The sequence below is a fragment of the Monodelphis domestica genome, chromosome 2 (assembly GCF_027887165.1).
Source record: "Monodelphis domestica isolate mMonDom1 chromosome 2, mMonDom1.pri, whole genome shotgun sequence".
Classification (NCBI taxonomy): Eukaryota; Metazoa; Chordata; class Mammalia; order Didelphimorphia; family Didelphidae; genus Monodelphis; species Monodelphis domestica.
This window is the reverse complement of record NC_077228.1, coordinates 159,917,663-159,932,112: the sequence shown is the minus strand read 5'-3', so window position 1 is coordinate 159,932,112 and position 14,450 is coordinate 159,917,663. Positions and strand designations below refer to the sequence as shown.

General features: G+C 38.2%; 1 pseudogene; it reads right to left on the bottom strand.

The window, feature by feature from the left end:
* LOC107651096 (cyclin-dependent kinase 1-like) overlaps positions 1-6,258 on the bottom strand; it is an 85,170-nt pseudogene extending 78,912 nt beyond the window's left edge.
* Positions 6,259-14,450: the final 8,192 nt, after the last annotated feature.

The window sequence follows — 14,450 nt, the reverse complement described above, 5'->3', positions numbered from 1 at the left end:
TGAGATCAATTAGTAACATTTTGAAATGAATTGATGTGATTTATTTCTTCCCTGAAGAAATAAATGCTAGCTATGGCCAGAGGGAATAGGCATTTGGAGAAGGGAGGAAGGAAAATGTAGGTATTTCTTCAGGAAGAAACACCTTACTGGACACTTCATAGCTGTATGACTCTGGGCAAGTCATTTAACCCCCATTGCCTAGCCCTTACCACTCTTTTGCCTTGGAACCAATACACAATGTTGATTCTAAGACAGAAGGTAAGAGTTAAAAAAAATCCTTACTGGTACAGCATATTGAACAGGATGAGGGCTCTGAATATCCAAGAAAGGGCAAAGAGTGCCAGGAGGATGGAAAGGATGCACCAGAACACTGTCAACAAAGGTCCTGCTGTCAGGAATTTTGACTTTGCTCCTGGATCTTAGAGGACACTGATGAGAAACTGGAGGCTCTCTCCCCTCCTCCAGGCAAAAAGGAGTAGCCAAGCCTTTTATTTCTATTTTTAAAAATTTTATTTAATTAGTCAATTTAGAACATTTTCCCTTGGTTACAAGAATCATATTCTTTTCCTTCCCTCCCTTCCCCCCACACTTCCCATAGCAGATGAGCAATTCCACTGGGTTTTACATGTATCCTTGATCAAAACCTATTTCCATGTTGTTGATGTTTGCAATAGGGTGCTCATTTAGAGTCTACATCCCCAATCATATCCCCCTCAACCCGTGTGATCAAGCAATTTTTTCTTCTGTGTTTCTGCTCCTACAGTTTTTCCTCTGAATGTGGATAATGTTCTTTCATGTAAATCCCTCCAAATTGTTCTGGATCATGACATTGCTACTAATGGAGAAGTTCATTGCATTCAATTGTACCACAGTGTAGCAGTCTCTGTGTATAATATTCTCCGGATTCTGCTCCTTTCACTCTGCATCAACTCCTGGAGGTCATTCCAGTTCATATGGAATTCCTCCAGTTCATTATTCCTTTCAACACAATAGTATTCCATCACCAACAGATACCACAATTTGTTCAGCCATTCCCCAATTGATGGGCATCCCCTCGTTTTCCAATTTTTTGCCACCACAAAGAACGCAACTATGAATATTCTTGTACAGGTCTTTTGCCTTATTATCTTTTTGGGGTATAAACCCAGCAGTGCTATGATAGGCAAGCTTTTTAAAAGAGGACCCAAACCACAACCTGGTGAGCCACAGATCTAAAAGGAAATTGTTCTGTGGCTGTTTAGACAAAGACAGCAGATCTATGAAAGTGATGCTTCAGTCTCCTTTTTCTAATAGCCTCAGAGAGAATAGACTCTCTGAGTCTAGAATGACTTACCTTGAGGGGAAAGCTGACTGGGATAAAAGATTTCAATTGCCAAAGGACAAAGTATTTGTTTTATTAAGTAAATAGTTTTCCTTGACTAATCAAGCCCACTGGGAGCTCTCCCAGGTACTACTAAAACTTCATGCCAACCCCTCCTATCTGCTTGATCCAAACCATATTTCGAACTATCCAGGTCTATTGCCTAAAGCCTGCTGGTCTGTCTTGGCCAGTCTCTAGCCAAGTCTCCTGTCCATATTCAGTCTTGCTATCATATCCTTTCTTGTCTCTAACTACCTGTTTCTGGCACCAGTTTTAGGAATTATACTTGGAGTCTGACCACTATTCCAACCTAATTGTCATTATCCTGCCAACATTAGAGGAATCTCTTTTGTGTAGAGTTCAAGAATATCTCACTTTATTGTGCTTTGTTTTATGGTACTTCACAGATATTGCATTAATTTTTTTAAAACAAATTGAAGGTTTGTGGCAATCCTGAATCAAGCAAGTTTACCACACCACTTTTCCCCAACAGCATACGCTCACATTGTGTTTCTGTGTCACATTTTGGTCATTCTCACAATACTTCAAAACTTGTCCACCATAATTATATCTATTATGACAATCTGTAAAAGTGTTTTTATATTACATTTGTAATTGTTTTGAGGTGCCTTGAACCATGCCTATATCAGATAACAAACATATAATAATAAATGTGTGCCCTAACTGCTCCAACAACCAGTCATTCCCTGTCTCTCTCCCTCTCCTCTGGCCTCCCTATTCCCTGAGACAAAACAATCTTAAAGAACATTACATAAACTCTTTGCAACTTCAATTCATTGATCCCAATTCTGCTATCTAGGGCCAAACAGATGAATCGTAATGCCACTTTTTTGAGACAATCCTTAAAATGCTTGAAAATAGTTACCATTCTCCTCCCTGCTCCCATCACCTTAACCCCTGAACTTTTTTCCTCCTGCTTAAATATCTCCAGTTTCTTCTTTCAAAGTGTTCTAATATTCCGTCTTTTCTCTCAGAGTTTTCTGTCTAGAATTTTCTCCTTCTTCCTTTGCCAAATTCCTAATTATTGTTGTTCAGTCATGTCTAATATTTCCTAACCCCATGGCCCACATCATGCCAGGTCCTTCTATCCCCCACTGACTCTCAAAGTCTGTCTAAGTTCATGTTCAGTGTTTCCATGACACTATCTATCCAACTCAACCTCTGCCATTCCCTTCTCCTTTTCCCAACACCAGAGTCTTTTCCAACGAGTCCTGTCTTCTCATTATGTGGCCAAATTATTGAATTTCAGTTTCAGTATTTGACTTTCTAGTGAATAGTCTGAGTTAATTTCTTTAAGTATTGACTAATTTGATCTCCTTGCTGTCCAAGGGACTCTCAAAAGTCATCTCCAGTACCACAATTCATGTCAGTTCTATGGCACTCAGCTTTCCTTATAGTCCAACTCTTGCAGCCATAACTTTCTACTGGAAAAAAAACATAGCTTTGACTATATGAACTTTTGTTGGCAAGGTAGCATCTGTTTTTTAGAATGGTGAGAAAGTAAGCACTTAATTAATGGGGGGGGTTCCCTATTCTATTCTAATAGAGCTACATAGGTGGATACTTTATCTCCTTCTTAAATTATAAGTTTCTTAAAGGTATAAACTGCATCTTAACTTGTTTCACTGTGCTCTCCATACCCATTACCTAGTATAACGTGGTCAGCACATAATCAACACTGAATATGTTTTTATTGTATTCTTTGAAATCAATCAGGTAATGGGAATTTGGGCACTCATTCTGATGCTGAGCAGAGTTGCCTGCATTAGTATTGTAGAAAAAGGGGTTCATCCATGGATACACCAAAGACAAAGCAAAGATAGGGCCAATCCTGGCAGCAAGTTGAGGTAGAAATACCAAGAGAAGAGAAGGAATGTACAGGAAAAAAACCAAGAACCATACAAACTGTTTCACATAGCACTGGATCCAAAAGAAAGATGCAGCTGAGAAAAGACAGTGGGATCATGGGGTCAGGCTTCCAGGAAGGCTAGTTTCACTAATCACCTGCCCTCCCAGGCCACCTGAAACAGAGCATTTGGACATATGCTCTTGTTTTTGCATCACTGCAAAGGTAACAGCTGTTGTCACCTCTTCTGAAGCTCATTAGAAACCTTTTTTCCTTTGGTTATCAAAAAAGGAAAAAAAACAAAACTTTTCACTATTGGAGGGGTTGGGATTCCTGCATAAGTTCATATTCTGCCTTCCTTACCCATAGCAAAATGAAATGAGAACAGACAGTTCAGCCCTTGTCAAATATACAAGAACAAGCTTTCTGACAAAGAGAGCTGGCTTCTTGAATCCTCCTTCTGTCCCTGCACTAGAGGTGCTGCAAGGACACAATCTACTGTGGAATAGCTAAAGAGATCAGTATGAAAAATTCTGGAAATTTGATTGTCAGTGACCCTGGGGAATTGCCCTCTCCCTGATGCCTCATGCCAATTAATGCCAACAGATTACCTTTGCCACTAAAAGTTTTGGTGTAATTCAGACATATAGATAAAAAGAACACATTTACCTGACCAGCTACTTTTGACTGGGGTTTTTGACTGGGTCATCTGCTCTATTACACTGCTTTCTGGAAGTGGCGAGTGACTTTTCATCCATTTGCAAAGGTTTCAAAATACCATGATTTTCCCTTTTTTTGCAAATCATTGTGGAGTGGGGTCTCAGAGAACTACAGTGCAATTGTGTTGCTGATAAGCTAATATTTGGCAGGGAGACAATGAGGTCTATGAAAGATGGAGCACTCTACTGGGTTGGGATGTTGGCAAAGATAACCTGAAAATTTGGGTAAACTTTTGGGCTAGGGTAGAGCAAGGGATAAAGAACCTTTAGAATTCAGGAACTGTTCAGAGGTTCTAAGCTGGGGTCAAACACTGAGGACAACAGAAATGGTTATGAAGAGGAGGATCTCACCTTTCCTTTTCTTCTTTGTGTCATATAGTCCATTGTCCTAAGAGCTGAAACTTAGGCTCAGAATGTCAATAACTCTCAATAAAACTCGGTGCTATTAGTTTTTTCAGCTTGTTAAATGGGAAAGCAGTGGGGGCCTTTAAAAAAAAAAGGACTTTTCAAAATCACCTCATCTACCATTTTTATTGTTGTTTAGTCATTTTGGTTATGTCCAACTCTTCATGACCCCATTCGGGGTTTTCTTGGCAGATCCTTCTCTAGTTCATTTTACAAATGTGGAAATTGGGGCAAACTGGATTAAGTGACTTATCTAGGATCACACAGCCAGGAAGTATCTGAAGGCAGATTTGAGTTCAGGAAGATGAGTCTTCCTGATTCCAGGCCTGACGCACTGTGAAACCTAGCAGCCCTCCACCATCTTTTGCCTTGTGATAAACCCTTCCAAAATCAGAATTGTAACTGGTAAACATCTAAAATTATGAAGAAAATAGCAGAGAAAAGAAGCTCCTTCTCTCAAGATCATAGATTATAGGGCTGGAAGGGACATTGGAGTCTAAATTTCTTAATTTATGGATGAAGAAACAGATCCAGAGACAAGAAATTACTTGTTCTGGGTCCATAGTAAGTATCTGAGGCAAGATTGGAATTCAGATCTTCCTGATTCCAAGTTCAGAACTCTATTCACTGTGTCATCAAAGTAAGCCATTGGAAGTCAATTCTAAAGGCTCCTGCCTAAATTTGCTAAATCGAGTTAGCCCTAGTACTCAGGATTCAGCCTGGTAAGTAAGACATCTGTACCTACTTTTTCTCACCCAAGTTACCCAAGTTCCTGAAATCTGAATGCTTGCTATAATAGCAGAGATCTCATGTGCAAAATGCTTGCAGAAAAGGTTGTTTCCCATCTGAAAGAACAGTCCAGATATAGGAAATTTGTGTTATTAGGTACTAGAAATATTTAGGGATCATATAAAAACAAATCCACCCATGAGGTATAATGGATATATATATGTGTGTATATATATATATATATATACACACACACACATATATACATATATATATATACATAGTGCTTGTAAAACTTAAAGCACTATGTAAATGTTGGATATTTTATTGTTGTTATTTGTGTCCACCAGTGCTTAGCAAATAGTAGGTGTTTAATAAATGCTTATTAAATTGAATTGAAAGCATCCACTGCTACTCCATAAATCCCAAGGGAACAATGCACATAGTGGGAATCTTCAAACTACAGCCCAGTTCCTGCCACTTCAATAACAGGGAGGAGGGACAGGGGAAGGAGAGATTTTCAAATGAGGTCTGAGTGTCCCTAAATTGGGGCAATTGGCCCAGCATGTTTATAATCCTAGCTCACTTTGAGGAAGAAAGAAATTTGTTCACTTCTGCCTCCCACAAACTCTCCTCCCTGACCTATGACAGCCTCATCATTAGCCAATGAATTTCTTTAAACCCTGGTGGAGGTAGTGGCTCACTTCCACTTACTCTAATGGCAAATGCTTCTATCTTTCAAATCTGAGGCTGTTGGTGTCAGAGACTCTGAGAGCTTGGGACACCCAGAGGGAGTTTAGTTGTCTATTTTTGATTCAGAGACTACATTAATTGTTGGAAAGAGTCTAGCTCATTGGCTGTGAGGAAAAGAAAAGGCTAATTTTCTCCCAAAGGCCTTCATTATCCCTCCTGGACCTAGAGGAAACAAGCTATATAGTATATAATTAGCAGATGACTTTGCTTTAGCTCACCCCAGTGCCATTTTTCTGTTTTTAGAAGCAGAGATAATGTAGAAAGACTGTAGCAGCAATAGGAACAAGGTCAGTTTTATGCACACGAGGAGGTGACTACCTCTCTGTTGTGTTTTGAGGTTTTCTCAGATCCAAAAATATGAGATTATCCTCCCTCACCTGAGTTGTTGGATGCAATTCCACAGAGAGTTTAAGCTCATAAGCCATAGAGTTGGAAGAGTTCCTGGTTCATACTCTGGACAAGTTGTTTTATTTCTATGAGTCTCAGTTTCCTCATCTATAAAATGAGAGGGCTGGACTAGATGACCTCTAAGGTCTCTTCCTGCCCTAAATTTATTACCTTTGGGTCTGTCTCCCTTTAACTTTAGGTTTTGCAATTGGTGGGAGACAGTATGGACAGGAGATAGGATTCAGAGCTAAAAGGTACCTTAAAGATCATCTAATCCAGTCCTTCACCTGCTAGATAAGGAAACAAGTTCCAGAGGAGCTAAATGACTTATTACCTGGTCACAGAGGTAGAAATCAGTATTGTTGTTCACTTGTGTCCAACTCTTCATGACTCCATTTAGGCTTTTCTTGGCTAAGATACTGGAATGATTTGCCATTTCCTCCTCCAGCTCATTTTACAGAAGAGGAAACTGAGACAAACAGGGTTAAGTGACTTACCCATGTTTTTACAGCTAGTATTTGAGACTAGTTGGAACTGCCAAAGATGTCTTCATGTCTTCCAGAGTTTGGCACTATCCACTGCACCACTTGGCTACCCATAAATCATTAGGATTTGTCTTAGGCCTTCTGACCCCAGGTTCAATGTTACTGCCACACCAATTCAATAATTTAATTTAATTTTTTGTTTATCTCTAAACCCTTACCTTCTGTCTTAGAATCAATATTAAGTACCTGTTTCAAGGCAGAAGAGTGGTAAAGGCTAGGCAAGTGGAATTAAATGACTTGCCTAGTGCCACACAACTAAGAAATGTCTGATATCAGATTTGAACCCAGTACCGCTTGTCTTTAGGCCTGTCTCTCTAATCACTAAGCCACCTACCTGCCCCTAATTCAATTAAATTTAAAACACATTTATTATGTTCACTGTGTGCCAGGTACATGTCTACATACTGGGGATATACAAAGTCAAAAATGAAATAATCTCTGCCTTCCAGGAGCTCACCTCCTCCTAGGAGTGATGGTGCAAACAAAATGAACCCAGGAAAATAAATATAAAATATAAACTAGTTCAATTCAAGATACTTGGGTGGAGACACTCACAAGTGGAAGAATTAGGAAAGGCTTGAAATGAGCCCTGAAAGGAGCTAATGGTCCCAAGGGGCTAAAGTGAGGAAGGAAACCATTTCAGATAAGGGGGCACCCCACACACCCCGATATTGGTTGGTTATTGTCCTTTGTACTTAAAGAGGACCAAAATAACATCACTGACGATGCCTTTTGACTCATGCATGAATTGGTTTTAAGTGAGGCAGAGTTGCACAAAGTCCTTGTCCTCTCTCTGTCAGAATCACCCCAGTCCAGTGCCTAGTCAGGATGACTGGTGATGGCTCAGAATAGAGTGGATTATCTTGGTGTCTTCAGTGGCTGACTAAGCTTTAAACACTCCATAGAGCCTCCTTTAGCCTCCTTCATGGCCATTGGAATTGTTCTCTTCTGTTCCTCCCACCATCACATCTCACTTCACCCATTTTATCTCATATATTTTATCTTATGTTGTTATATTTTATTGTATCATATCATACCATATATAGTATCATATTGTGTTAAATAACATTATACTCTGTTACATATTATATAATTTTATGGCTGTATATTATACATATTATATTATGTATACTACATATATTATATATATATATTTTACAACTATATGTTATATTATACCACACCCTATTTTCCTTCTAAACAGAGATCAAGCTCCATTTCTGCACAGTTGTTCTTGGTCCCTTTGACTGCTAATACCTTCCTCTTCAAAATCACCTCATTTATTTTGAATATATTTTGTATAGATGCAGTGTGGCTTAATGGGAAAAGAATTGGCTTCAAAGCTGGGAAGACCTGAGTTGGAGTTCTCTCTTTGACACAGATTAGCTGTCCTTCACTCGCCAAATCATAACTCTTCTGGGAATCCTCTGAGACTTTAAGATGCAGAGGAGGTAGTGCTATAAAGGGGAGGAAGTTCCTCCCCAGGAGCTCCCTATGCAGGTCTGAAATCACAGATGTGCTGATATATATATGTCTATATACATCCACAGACACATGCATATAACTAGGTCTTCCCAATAACCTGCAAACTCCCTGAGGGCAGTGACTCACTGTTGTCTTTATATTCTTAGCATCTATGCACAGTGTCTGGCACTTAATAATTGCTTAATTATCAATCCTGATTAATTGAATGAGGATTTATATGATAATATAGGATTCCAAGGTTATAGGAGGATCACAGGATCTAGAATTAGAAGAGAACAATAGGGAACAATCTTAATTTAACAGTTTAGCAATCAGAGGCTTGGAGGCAATAGTAACTTGTTCAAAGACCATGGCAGGGGATTAAGCATTTATATAGTACTTACTATATATAGGTATTATGGCAAACATTTTACAGAATCTTGTTTAATCTTCATAATAACCTGTGAGACTGGTGCTACTATTACCTTACAGTCAAGGAAAATAAGGCAAACAAAGGTTAAGTCACTTGCCCAGGGTCACTCAGCTGGGTGTTTGAAATCCCTATGGTTGGATTTGAACTCAGGTCTTCCTGATTTCAGATCTGGCACTATATCCACTGTACCATCTAGCTGAATCATAGATTTAGAGCTGAGCATGATCAAGGGTCATCCATTTCCATTTCCTTGCTTTGCAGGTGAGGAAACTGAGCCAAGTTCATCAATCTATTAAATAGATTATTAAATAGATTAAAAAGATTTTAGATTTATGTCCAAGATCCCTAAATCTGGTGTTCTTTCCACCACAACAAACATAAAAATGAATATCTCCTTTCTAAGTGAGAATATACTTCTGAGTGTATAAAGCATATTATTTGAGCACAACTTCAATGTACCATGCAGATTCTATAAAGTCCTACTTAAGGTTGGAAGAACCTGACCTGGCTGATCCATCAATATCTCTCCCAGATCTGTGACTGTCCATATTTATTATGTTCTGATCAATATTAATTGCAAACATAGTAAATCCACAAGGCAACACATAGGTACCTCATGAATCCTTGTCACCTAACTGGTTCTATTGCCTATATAATTTATGACAAGAACACATGTTGCGCTGCTCCTACTGACCAACTCCCAGTGTGGTCCCATCAGCAAACAAATGACAATAAACAAAACCCAGCAGTTTCTTTAGAGGATGACAAGGTGTTTCTATTTGACCTTTATCCATCCAGCTGTCCATTTCTTTTTAGTTTTAAGACCAAGTAAATGGCATCCAACAGGTCCCTAGGGGACAATGACAGGTCTCTTCTTTTTAGTTCTCTTCTTTTCCTTCCTTTGCCTCCCCACTGCAGGCTGAACAAAAAAAGAGAAAAAGATCAATACAAAGAAAAACCTCAGGCTTGGGGTATCAGTTTGTTGACCTCTAGTTTTACACTGGTCTGGCAGGGGGTCCAGTGCTGAAGTTTAACAGAATCAACAGCTGTGCTTCTAATTAGTTATTAGAGCTCTTTCTCTTGAGTGGATACTCTGGCAAGAATCTACAAGCCTCCAAAGATTCCTTCTGGAGTTCAGAGAAAAAGACTCAGCTACATGGGAATTATAGGGCAGGGGTCATTGACAACAAGGACAAACCAACATTTCTCATTCTCAATTGGGAGTTACCTTTTGTAACTGAAAGAACAATCCAATAAATCTTTATTAAGTGCCTATAGTAAGTAAGGCACTATACTAGATTATGGGATATTGTACAAAAGCAGCATTAAAACGAGTTTTTACCCTGAAAGAGTTTATATTCTACTAGTAGGATGCAACTTGAATGAATGAATGAATGAATGAATGAAAAATAATTTGTCAAGCATCTACTAAGGGCCAATCCCAAGCAGTTGGGATATGAATACAAAGAAAAGCTGACATTCTAATGGGGAAAACAATACTCCCCAACATGTATAAGTATACATATGATTACTTGAGGATGAGGGAGAGAGAAATAAGGCTTTCAATTAGAGATGGCATATAAAGTGAACCTTAAAGGAAGCTGGGAATTTTAAGAGGCAGAAGTGAAAAGAATGTATATTCTGGTCATAGAAAAATCACACATATAAAGGCATGGAAATGGGAGGTGGAGGGAAAAACAAACAGTTCAGTTTGAATGAGTAGTATAATTGTGTAAAGGGAAGCTATGAACAATAAGTCAATTGCATGACCATGAACAGCTTTAAATACTTAGATGAAGACAAGAGGGAAACACTGAATTTTCTTGAGTAGGGGAATGACACGGACCAACTTATCCTAGCAACAAAAAGTCTAGCTAACTCACCAATTCTTCATCTCAGAGAAGAGGTTCTTAATATTTTGTACTCATGGGCCCTTTTGGCAGCCCAGTAACACCTATGGATTCTTTCTCTAAAAAGAAGTTTTTAAGTGTATTAAATAAAACATAGGTCTAAAAAGAAAGTCAAATTTATTTGTATACAACTATTAATATAATATTTACATATATACTAAGTCCATAGACCTCAGGTTAAGAATCTCTGTCTTAGAATGTGATTTTTCCTAAATAATGTAATTCTTTGGGAGTTGTATGAAGAAATATCTAGACATGTTGGCAATTTTAATACTCCCAAAGTTGCCAGTTTAATTATAAAATCAAGAAAAAGATCCTTGTTATTTCAGTAATTATAAGAGAAAAGATTTCAATCTCCAGGAGTTTTTTCTGCATATTGTTCTTGAGGGGGCATAGGCAAAATAGATGAGTAGAGAGAGCATTCCAAAGTATTTTTTAAAATATGCCCCTCCAAACAATTTTAAAATAACTCATTAAATTGAGACATTTTTCAAACCCAAGATAACTTAGGAGGTTGGAAGGAGAGATCTCTGACTCGGGACTGAAAACTGGTCAGGAGCACAGCACAGCAGCAACACCAACTGTAGACATTGGAGACTGCAGCAGTAACAGCAGCAATAAGCTCTCATTGTCGAGAGCTGGAAAGGGGTTTGGAGAACAGTTCAAAAAGACAATACAGGGATCCACTGTGTGGACACTGGGTGAAAGACTGGTCACCATTCAGTAGCTCCATTGCCCAATACTCAGTTCTAGGCACAGTTCTTGAGCAGAAAGGAGTGTTTACAGTCATAGGGGAATAGGAGCCCTGAACAGAACAGAAAGAAGGCATGGCCCCTAGTTCCTTGTATCAGGTCCAGGGCTGAGAAAAGAGAACTAGAGAACTAATGCTTGTGGATGCAAGGAATCAGGGATTTTTTCTAGATAAGGACCAGAATGCAGACTAGTAAAGCAGAAACCACCCTGGATCACAACACCTTAGAAGCCTCCCCAAATTACAGATTTCCAGAACTAACTTCAAAAACAGTAGGTGAAAAAGCCTGAAACTTGGGACAATGACACCACATCCCACAGGTACCCAACTCCAACATTAATTCAAATTCAAAAAATAGGATGGAAAAAATAAACAAACAACAAAATGAGAAAAGGCACAAAAAGGCACTATACTGATAAGGAAGTTCAAGAGAAAAACTCAAAACAAGATAATCTGTAAACATCTACAAGCAAAGCTTCAAAGAAAAATGAAGATTGTATGCAAGCTGAACAATCCCCAGAAGAACTAAAGAAAGAGATTTTTTTAAACCCATACCTTCCATCTTTGAGTGGTAAGGGCTAGGCAATGGGGGTCAAGTGACTTGCACAGGGCCACACAGCTAGGAAGTGTCTGAGGCCAGATTTGAACCTAGGACATCCTGTCTCTAGGCCTGGCTCTCAATCCACTGAGCTGCCAAGAAAGAGATTTTTAAAAGAGCACAAAAATTATTTTATAAATCAAATAAAAGCAGTACAGGAAAGATTGGGAAAAGAAATGAAGGAATAGGAATAAATGATGATGGAAAAATTAACAGCTTCATAAAAGAAGCACAAAAAATATTGAGGACAAAATCTATTTAAAATACAGGATTGGCCAAATGGAAAAATAGGTAGAAAATTTCACAGAAGAAAACAACCTCTTAGAAATTCGGATTGGTCAAGTAGAAAAGAGTTACCAAATCTAACTGAAGGAAATAATTCCTTAAAAATTAAAATGGAACACATGGAAACTAAGGACTCTGTGAGACATCAAGAAGCATTAAAATATAATGCACTGCTGGTGGAGTTGTGAATTAATCCAACCATTCTGGAGGGCAATTTGGAACTTTGCCCAAAGGGCACTAAAAGACTGTCTGCCCTTTGATCCAGGCATAGCACTGCTGGGTTTATACCCCAAAGAGATAATAAGGAAAAGACTTGTACAAGAATATTCATAGCTGCACTCTTTGTGGTGGCAAAAAATTGGAAAATGAGGGGATGCCCTTCAATTTGGGGAATTGCTGAACAAATTGTGGCATATGTTGGTGATGGAATACTATTGTGCTCAAAGGAATAATAAACTGGAAGAATGCCATGTGAACTGGAATGACCTCCAGGAATTGATGCAGAGTGAAAGGAGCAGAATCCAGAAAACATTATACACAGAGACTGATACACTGTGGTACAATTGAATGTAATGGACTTCTCCATTACACTGCTATGATCCTAAACAACTCAGAGGGGTATACAAGAAAGAACACTATTCACATTCAGGAAAAACTGTGGGAGCAGAAACACGGAAGAAGAACTGCTTGATTACATGGGTCAAGGGGTATATGATTGGAGATGTAGAATCTAAATGATCATTATAGTGCAAATATCAACATCATGGAAATAGGTTCTGATCAAGGACACATGTAAAACCCTGTGGAATTGCATGTTGGCTATGGGAAGGGGTGAGGGGAGGGGAGGGAGGGAAAGAGATATGATTTTTGTAACCAAGGAATAATGTTCTAAATTGACTAAATAAATTTTTCAAAATAAAAAAAAGAAGAAGAAGCATTAAAATACAGGCAACAAGATAGCATAATAGGAGAGTTCCAGGTCTGATGTCATGAGAATCTAGGTTCAAATCTGGCCTCAGATAGTCCTAGTTGTGTGACCCTAGTCGTGTAACTCCAGTTCTCTAGTCTTTACCATTCTTCTGCCTTAGAACTAGTATCAATTCGAAGACAGAAAATACGGCTTAAAAAAAAGAAACAATCAAAAAGTGAAAATGCTGAAAAAAATAGAAGAAAATGTGAATTATCTCAATGAAAAAACAACTGATGTAAAAAAAGATTGAAGGCAGATAATTTAAGAATAATTGGACTTCCTGAAAAGCATTACCAACAAAAGAAACTATATTTCAAAAAATTATATAGAAAACTGCCTAGATATTTTAGAACCAGAGGGCAAAATAGAAATTTAAAGAATACACCAATTGCCTCCTGAAAAAGATCTCAAAATGAAAACTCCCAAAAATATTATACCCAAATTCCAGAGCTTCCAGTTCAAGGAGAAAATACTACAAACATCTAGAAAGAAACCATTCAAATACCATGAAAGCACAGCCAAGATCACACAAGATTTAGTTGCTTCATTACAACCAATTTGCTACCTAGCAAAATTGAGTATAATCCTACAGGGGGGAAATGGATATATATATATATATATATATATATATATATATATATATATATATATATATATATATATATATATATATATATATATATATATATATATATATACTTAGTTAAATATAAGACTTTCAAGTATTCCTAAGGAAAAGATCAGAGTTGAATAGAAAACTTGACATTCAGTCACAAAACTCAAAAGTAGCATGAAAAGGAAATCATGAAAGAGAAATTATAAGGGACTTAATAAAGTTAAATTGTTTACATTCCTATAGGAAGATGATAGTATGTAATTCCTAAGAACTTTATCATAACTAGGGTAGTTAGAAGGAGACTTCATAGAGGGCATGGGTGTAAATGAATCATTTTTGTATCATCGTAAAAAAAGAGAGAGATAAACAGGGCTTCCGGGTAAACATGGTGACAGTCTAAATGCAGAACTCTTCCTCTCCCCACCACCTACTGATACAGACTACCTCAAAAAGACAAAAAAAACCCCCAAATTAATAGGAATAAGGGGACTCTAAAGTAGGATGCAGCACCAAAGGTACATGGGATTTGGGCATTTCCACACCATAAGGAGGTGAAAAAGCTCTCACCAAAACACGAGCTGATCCACCCTCTCCCACCCCACCTATAGAGCTGGAGCCAGAGCCAGAGCCAGAGCCAGCACATGCTAGAATCAGTGAG